Source organism: Canis lupus, chromosome 12 (genome assembly GCF_003254725.2).
Source record: "Canis lupus dingo isolate Sandy chromosome 12, ASM325472v2, whole genome shotgun sequence".
Classification (NCBI taxonomy): domain Eukaryota; kingdom Metazoa; phylum Chordata; class Mammalia; order Carnivora; family Canidae; genus Canis; species Canis lupus.
Window position 1 is genome coordinate 9,680,791 of NC_064254.1, and position 9,273 is coordinate 9,690,063.

Consider the following 9,273-nt stretch of genomic DNA (forward strand, 5'->3'; position numbering starts at 1 on the left):
CTCCTCTGCCTCAAGTGGTCAGCCTGGGATGCCACCAAGGGATCATTCTTCAGAGAAGGGTCCACTGATGGGCATAGCTGTGCAAGTATTGCAGTTCCTCCAGGAGTCTGGGTGTTTGTCCCCAGGAGTGATGTCAACAATGCACTGTTGTGATTGTTACTGGAGGCTTTTCATGTTCATACCATACTTGAGCTTCCTGAGCATTTTCCCATGTGTGACCTCAGCCAAGTCTTGTATGAGCTCTTCAGCGACTGTCCTGCTCATATTCTACATGAGGAAACTGACTCTAAGAGAGGACAGAAGCACTGCCCAGTGCCACATAGCTAGAGAGTGTGGGGCTCTGGATCCAAACCTAGAGCTTGCATGATTCTGGTTTGGCTGGAAGTTTGACAAATGAAAAATTCTATATTTCTGTCTTCAGGTGAGATACTGGTTGCACCAGCATCTATGCCCCTGTGGTCTCATGGACCACTAGATACCTATTCTTTTGTCTGTCTGTTGGGGGTAGGGAGTGAAGAATGGGAATGTAAGATATAGGGGTGTTGGGGAGAGAGGTTGTGTTGTGTGTACGTGTGTATATGCATGTAAATGTGTATACACGTGTGTGTATATGCAGGTGTTGGACCAGGGATGAACTGCAAGCATCCCTCATGCTTTAGGTATATTCAGTGAGGACAATGATTGTTCCTTCTGATTGCCTTTAGCATCACAAATTCTTATAAGAGTGTGACTAGGAGCAAGAGCATTTGTAAACCCCATTCTTGTGTCAGTTCTGCATGTTGCCTGGTTCAGTCTGGAAAGGGCAGAAGGAGCTAAAGAAGCAGTTCTACTGTGACCTCTTTGTCATCCTGTCACCGGGTCACCTTCTCCAGGGAGAAATAGAGGACTCCCTCCCTCATCACCCTAGGACCACAGTGCTATCAGACCCTCCCTGGACTGACCCCTGTCACCCTCCTGTTCTTTTCCTTGTTCAGAGGGGAGGCATCAACACTCAGGGCCACTCCAAGTCCCCCACCAAGCTTCTGAGCTGACTTAGGAGGCAGTAATGCGATTTCTGGGTGGTCCCATGGATCCATGACTCCTGCCATCAGGAGCAAGTCACCTAGCACCTAGTCACCATTGTTTTCTCATCTTGTAGAATTTGGATCATGTCTCATGAGCCCTGTACATCTGTTGTTATCCAGCAGCCCCTTAAGCTGCAGTAAGCATCTCCTGGAGTTCAGAGGCCCTATAGCAGCCTCTTTGCCTCTAGCCTGCCTTCCTTCAGTTTGGACTCTCCTCTGGCCCTTCAAGATCTCCTTTGTTCTGCCTCCACCTACCTGTTGGCCTTCACCCGAGGTTCCAGCCCTTCCTGAGGCAAAAGGCTGTCTTCTGTCTAGAAGCATTTTGGTTTAGAAAGTGCTTCATACTCCACAGCGTGGTCTTGTGAGCCTGCTCACGTTGGGGATCATGTGGGGGTGTTAGGAGGTGTTAATATGTGTGTATCATGGTATATTGGGGTTGGGAGTATTGTCATGTGTGTGTATATGTGTGTTTGGTATGTGGGGATGTTGGAGAGTATTGCATAGTCTGTGAATGTGTGTATATGGTATGTGGGGGTATTTGGAGTGCTGATGTGAGTGTGGTATGTGGGGTGTTACAGGCTGTTGCAGCATGCGTGTGCATGTGTGTGTGGTATATGTGTGTGTGGTGTATGTGGCCTCTGCTGTGATGAAGACAGGCTCCTGATTCTCCTTGGCACAGGTTGAACAGTCTTGTTGTCCAGGGTTACCTAGCTAGAGATGACTCACCTAGAATTTCCTGAGACAGCTATATATATTGGGGTCAAAAGGCATTTCTGGGATGGGTGTTCTAGACCCCTGATACTCAAAATCTTGCTCTAGGATGGAAGTATGGACATTCCTTTGGGATTTGTTAGAAATGCAGTCTCAGACTCTACCCCATAGTAACTAAACCAGTCTCCATTAGAACAAGACCCCAGGTGATTCGTATGCATGGTATGGAAAGGACTGACTAGGACAAGGAAAAGACAAGACAGCAACAGGAATGTAGTCTCAGAAGATGCCTGTCATTGAGTGGGTAAGATAGTGGGTTGGAAGACCAAAAGAAGAAGAGGGTGTTGTAAGGGACATTATGCAGTAAAGACAGGACTTTTAGCAGGAGTGACCTGAGGAACCCTGAGCTAATTGTCCCAGGTGCCCATCCAGCCCAGCATCTCCATTTCATTTGTATTGGGCCTACAGGCATCCCAGCAGACTGTAGGTGTGAGCTCCCCCTACCTTATGGGATACTCTATCTCTATGGGATACCGGCAAACTTTGCCTGCCTTTTGTGTCAGTGGAGTACCAACCTCACAAGGTGAGTTAGGAAGTGTTACTTCTTCCTCGAGTATTTCTCCTCCTCTTTGATTTTTTTGGAAGAATTTGGGAAGGCTTATTGTTAATTTTTCTTGAAACGTTTGTAGAATTTACAAATTTACGAATTTCTGGACATTATTGAATTTTTTTTTTAATTACTGATTCAATCTCTTTGCTTGTTATAGGTCTGTTCAGATCTTCTATTTCTTCTTGAGTTAGTTTTGGTAATGTCTGTGTTTCTAGGAGTTTATCTGGAAACCAAGCTCTACCTTCCCTAAGCAGATGCTACTGGACAGGTGAGTACCTAGGATTCCTGCTACCAGGTGAGTCTGTCCTCAAGTGTCCACCTTTGCCTGGCCCAATCCCCAGACCCCAGACTCTAGTCTCTTCAGTTGACCCAAATGCAGTGGAGGTGCCTTGCTGACTGCCCTGCTCTGATCACACGGGTTGTCTGCCTGGATCCTCACATCTGTTATCTTCTGATGGGCTTAAAACTGGCTCAGGGAAGGAGAAACCTTAGCAAAGTCAGCTGTCATCCTTTAGCTCCTGTTCTGCACTCTGGCACCTGAATCCTGACCCTGGGTGTGGACTGGTCAGCATCTCCGATTGTTCTGTAGGTGAGCAAAATAAGAACCTTTTTAGGCATTCCAAAACAGTTGATACTGGTGACCTGAGCTGTCTTAGTAAAAACCTTTTCTGGTTGAGAGTAAAAGAAATCCACTGTATTAGTCAGAAAACTCTGTTGGAGAGAAATAAGCTCTGACATCTCAGTGGTTTAACACAAAAAGTTTTATTTCTTGCTCACACAAAGCCCTCTGAGGTCCAGCAGACTTCCTTGGCAGCTCTCGGACTGTGATCAGGATTGAGCAGTTCCCTCCTTAATATCCCAACATTGGTCACTTAAGCTGTAGGGTTGTGGAGAGGGTGAGTGGAGCTCATACACTCAGGGCTAACTGCCTGGGACTGGAAATGACACATCCCTTCTGCTTACCTCCCCACTGCAGAGGATCCAGTCACACGGGGCCACCCTGAGGACAAGGGAGACTGAAAAGTATGGTCTTCCCAGAAGTTAAACTTCCAGACCAGTTTAAACAAAAAGGGATTGGGAGGTTTTGGGGTGGTCCATGGGACTTAGGGCAAGAAACCCAGCCAGGCTTCTTCCAGGGCTGGGAGCATCAGGATTCAAGGAAGCTCCTCTGTCCCTGTCTGAGGCTATAGGTCTCTCTTCTTTATTGAGTATGATCAACTCATCTGCTTTTAGCATGGACAGTGCTATGTACTGGGAGCCCCTCAGTCCCAGGAAAGCCATTTGAATTTGTCGCCCTATCATTATCCTCTCTCACACGTTACCTTTAGTTTTTCTTTCCTGATTGAATTCCTTCTTCTCTGTACAGGTGGCATAAAGTTGCTGCCCCCGTCTGAGGTCCAGATCCTCCCAGCTTTAGTACCTCCAACAACTACTGCATATCTTCAATCCTAGTTCCAGATATTCAGGAAAGAGACATTGATTGGTCTATTTTGGTCTATCATCTACCCCATTGTGGAATAATCATGGCTACCTGGACCCATCCCTTTAAGTGAAGTGACAAGGCAGAAAAAGGGAGGTGAGATCCAGCAGACACTCTACATGGTACTATTGTGTGCTTCATCAGGAACTTTCCACAGTAACACATAGAAGGCAAAAAACAGAAACGGACTAGAATTATCCTGCCAAAGGACAGTCCACCTGAGATTACAGCCCTCCTCCAGGCCTTCCCCTGAAGCCCAGTTTACACAGAATCCATTCTCATATTCGCTAAGGTGGTAGGCTGGACTCCAAGATACTGAATTGTCCCCTCACACTGAGTGTGGGTGGGACCTAGGAATATGATGAGATACTCACTCCTGTGATTACGGTTGCTTTATATAAGACTCTGTCATGGCAGACCAGGGCCAGACCCTCCTGCTGGCTCTCAAGAAAGAAGTTGGCATGTTGTCAGAGGTCCACATGGCTAGAACCTTAGGGCAGCCTCAAGGAGCTGGGAACCATCCCATTCCAATTTCCAGCAGGAAAACAGACACCTCAGTCATAAGACCACAAGTAACCAGTCTCAGCTTCAGATGGATTTGCAGCCCCCACCACAGGTGAGATCCTAAACAGAGAACCCAGAGAACCCTGTGCCACCATACTTGGACTTCTAATCTACAGAAACTGTGAGATAATAGATTCATGGTGTTTTAAGTTACTAAATTTGTAGTAATTCGTTATGCTGCAATAGAAAGCTAATACATCTAACTTAGAGAAAAACCGTGGGGCATTAGGCATACCTAGGCGAGTAAATTTCAAATGTTCAACCTCAAACCAAGTGTCTGCATGAACAAAACATTCAATCAGTTCCCATTTAACTGCTTTCCTCTAGAGTTCAGCTTTCTTCTTTTTTTTTTTTAAGATTTTATTCATTTATTCATGAGAGACAGAGAGAGAGAGAGAGAGAGAGAGAAAGAGAGAGAGAGAGGCAGAGACACAGGCAGAGGAAGAAGCAGGCTCCATGCAAGGAACCCGATGTGGGACTCGATCCCGGGTCTCCAGGACCAGGCCCTGGGCTGAAGGCGGCGCAAAACAGCAAAGCCACCCGGGCTACCCTAGAGTTCAGCTTTCTTGGGCCACCCACATTCCCTACCACCCAATTCTCACAAGTTAGGGCTGAGGCTAGGAGAGCTGTTCCCCCATGGGGACATTGATGGGGAAGTGGGCAGCCATCCAGCTCTAGGAACGAGAGACATAATGCTGGTTTTACTCTAAATATTTGGATTTATGTAAAGGATTAATAACAGCCAATTGGCAAGAGGGCAGGAATCCAGCACTCCCATACATTGCTAATATGAGTATAAATTGGATGAGCTTTTTAGAGTACAATTTGGCAAGATCTATTAAATTGCAAAATGCACGTATCCTTTAATCCAGAAATTCCTCTTTTAAGAGTTTGCCCTACAGAAATTTTAGCACAGGGCCCAATTACATATGTACAAGGATGTTCATCGCACCATTGTTTGCCATAGAAAAAAATTGGCAATAACCTACATACCTATCAAAAACAATTGATTAAATAAATCGTGCACTCACACTGGAATACTATTCAGCTACTAAATAAACTGTGGTACATTCACACTGGAATACTCTTCAGCTGTTGAAAAAATGAGGTTCATTTATATGTGGTGACATTTCTATGTCATATCTATGATATACCGTTAAGGAGAAAAAGCGAGTTGCAGAACACTATATATAGTATATCATTTTTGTTAAAAGTAATTACATATTTATATGTTAAAATATGCATGAAAAAATGGAAAAATATAAACCAAATTTTTAGGAATAGTTATTTCTTGAATTATGGGGAACTTTCTGTTTTATATATGCTTCTGGATTATGTTGTATGATTGGGGAACTTTCTATATTATACATTTCTGTATTGTTAGAGAAATTTACTATGTGCATTTGTTAATTTTGTAGTAAAACAAAACAATAACTGTGTTCTTAAAAAATTGGAATAAATATCCTTAGATCCTTCGTCTACCATCTGAGAAACTGATGCAGGCTATAGGCTTACTAAACAAGGTTTCCCATAGGCTTCCTTCTCAGAGCTGTTGGCAGGTACACAGAGGTCTTTCACAAGGGCTGATGTGCAGTGAAGAATTGGCTTTACCCCAGGAAAGATCTGGCCTCCACCCTTGGCTACTAGGCCCTTGGAATGTCATGTCTGAGAGCAGTATCTCTGCTTGCTGGGGGCTTTGGCCACTGGATGGTGTAACAGAGTGAGATTTACAATGGAGGTTCTGGGCCATGTGGTTCCTGAGGGCTGGAAACAAGGTCAACTTCACAGGCAGTGTATGATGGAGCCCCAGTAAAAACTCTGGACCCCAAGTCTTGAGCGTACTTCCCTGCTTGGCAATTCTCGAGATGCATTATCACACATGGATAGCAGAGAAGTAATGCTGTCTGTAAGTTTACAGGGAAAAGATAGTGGGAGTTCCACATTTGGCCCCTTCCCTGAACTCATGTCCTATGTCCCTTGGCTGGTTTAAATCTGTATCCTTTCCTTTAATCATAACCGTGAGTACAACAGCTGTCAGTAAGTTCTCTGACTTCTCCTAGTAAATCATCAAAAAGGAGTGTGGTTTGGAGACACTCTGCTAACTTGAAAATGATGCCAGAAGTGGGGTGGTTGTGTGCGTGTGTGGACTATTTCCTTGACCTTCACAGTTGGCAAAACTCTTTGCAGCTAGTAAGGAAGGGACAGGCTGGCAGGGTACCCTGGCAGGGCAGGGCAGGGCACTCTAAAATGTACAGGAAAGGTAATTGCTTGGGGTCTCAGGCCATTGCTGCTGATAATATTTTTAGCCAGAACATTGGGCCAGGTGTCAAGAGCTCTGGATTCTAGTACCAGCTCTATTACTTACAAGCTATATGCAGGAAATAAAAAATTTCCAATAAATGCTCTTGGCTCTGGCCAAGGAGAACATGCCTGTTCAGGCTCAGTGCCCTTCACAGCTCCCTCCCCATACACAGACAAGGTCACAGATGTCCTAGAAGAGTGAGCTCAGATCTACCCTACCAGCTAGATAGACAATCTTCCTCACTCCTGTCTCCCCTGTGCAGTTCTGAACTTCAGCATTGATTCCCTTGCTTCAAACCTAGTTTTTTCCCTTTGAATTTATCTCTGCTTAAACTTGCCTTTCTGCTCAGGCAACCTTTCTTGGTTCTTGTCTTCATATTCACCCCAGAACTCTCCCTTCCCCTGGTGTTATTTTCAGAATTCCCTATGTAAGGCCAGGACTAGGATGAAACACATCAGGCACCTAGGGCACAAAATTTAAGAAGACATCACTGTCAGGACTGCCCTTACACCTGCATGGCCCCAAGAGGGAACACTGCCTTCTATACTGTGCCCTGGTGTCTCACTTATATGCCCTTGTCCCAGCCCTGAATCCCAGCTGGAGTCTGTCTCCTCCCACCCTCTTTGCCTTCTCCTTGACCCAAAGGGGCTTTCAGTCGTGATCACATACGGCCTTTTTAAAGGCCACTCACATCAGTGGCCCTCCCAGCTTCCTTCTAAAACCAAGTTTTTTCCAGCCTACAGGACTTCAAACATGTCATTCTTTCTGCCTGGAACACTGCCCACCCCACCCAATCTAAAATCCTCATAGCTACTCCTCCTCAGCCCCTTAAATATCACCCTTGCAGGGAAATCCTTTCTGGTTGCCTAGAGGAAGTCAGATGCCCATTTACATACTCTCACACAACATTGCACCCACCTTTTGTAGCACATATCACATTTATAATTAATTGATTAATGGCCACGAGCCTATAAGTTATATGAAGTTACATGTAACATAGTCCTGCAGAAAATGCATGGTGTATTCTAGTGGAGAAATTGATTTTGAGAATTTGGGGTAGCAAGAGTGTGAAGGCCTTACTTCTCCTAGACCCGTAGGGACAAGAGGAGATAGTGGTCGCTAAAATCTGAGATCGCTCCATTGTAATTAGGAGAAATAGGAGCTGGCCTTGGGTGGAGAAATGCAGACTCTGCCAGCCAGGGACAGAGCTGGGGGATGAGCACCTCAGCCTCCACCATCTCTCATCCCTGGTCTCCTCCCTCCCATTGGCCAAACCTAGCGGGAAGGAGGAGGGCAGGTTGCCCAGGAGATACAGTCCCTGAAGGTCAGCCTACAGTAGGAGACCTGGAGGGCTAAATTCAGATGGCTAGCACAGCAAGATCACATCTACCTTGCTCACCTGAATCTACCTTGCTTACCCTCTGAGTCTCTAATGGATAGCCCAGCTCCTAGAACCCAGTAGGGTGTACATTTAAGTACACTTAAGGTGTAGTGGTATTGAATAAGGGATGGAGACAGGAAGGAATAGATTCTTCCCTTACCTATATCCCAGGGATATCATAAGACCAAGTGAGACCAGGTGCATGAAAGTATTCTGTGAACCACGAAGTAATAAATAAGAAAAATCATAATTTTTATTCTGATTTTTCTTCCTATTGGAGGGGCAGTCTCTGAAAGAGAATCACAGCTTTTGGAAAGATTCTGGCTGCAGTTACTTTCTTGGCTAGCCGGAGCACCGGCCCCCAGGGACCCTACTGGTCGGAACACTTGACCCAAAGGCACCCTTGGGGCAAGAACTCATCCTCTATCCAGGGGTAGCTTTTGGCGAGAACGTGTTTATTCCACAAGGGCATTTTATGTTTTCTTGACTAAGTTAAAAATAAAATAATGATATTTTTTTCTGGTAGCAAAATGCCCCCTGTCATACCTGGGGACTGGAGATTCATTGCGACTTTATTAAAATATATGAGATAAATTGAAGAGCTGTGCTCTCCAGCCAGCTGACGGAGCCACTGCCTCCCTGTAGATGTTTTGGTATTGTATTAAGAAAGTTGTCACAAGTAATTTGGACTGGAGCATGTAGTTATAGACTGCCAAATGTTGATTAATTAAGTCGATGTTTGGATTAGTTCTGCCCGATGGTTTCATTAGGGAAAATGACTGAAAATGTGGAATAAAGTAGCAAGAGGGAAGAGAAAGCCTCATCCTGTAAGCGAGACCTAAGACAGAGAAATCCACCCATATTCATCAGTGTGTGCCTATGTGCGTGTCTTTTCAGGTATCTCAGTAGAGGATAGGCCACGACAGTAGGGAAAACAAGCAGTTAATACGAATTCTACTCCAGGTTTCAGGTCCTCTCCTGATTCCATCTTTGGCCTTGACCTCCCTGGGGCAACCACTTCCCCAGGTCAAATTTTCAAATGTTCATTGAACCTTTAGCCCTTGAACCAGATCAGATGTCAGCTTAGCCACTTGGGCTGGCCTTCCATGGACCCTGAGGGATTGCCAAGCAAAACCCAACAGGGAAGGTGCATGTTCCCAC

At 45.3% G+C, this 9,273-nt stretch overlaps 1 long non-coding RNA gene across 1 annotated transcript; it reads left to right on the forward strand.

The window, feature by feature from the left end:
- The first annotated feature begins 225 nt into the window (after positions 1-225).
- On the forward strand, positions 226-4,643 carry LOC112641193 (uncharacterized). The gene is made up of 3 exons (XR_003124543.3): positions 226-421; positions 2,601-2,653; positions 3,752-4,643. It is a non-coding gene; the product is annotated as an uncharacterized LOC112641193 (long non-coding RNA).
- The last annotated feature ends 4,630 nt before the right edge of the window (positions 4,644-9,273 follow it).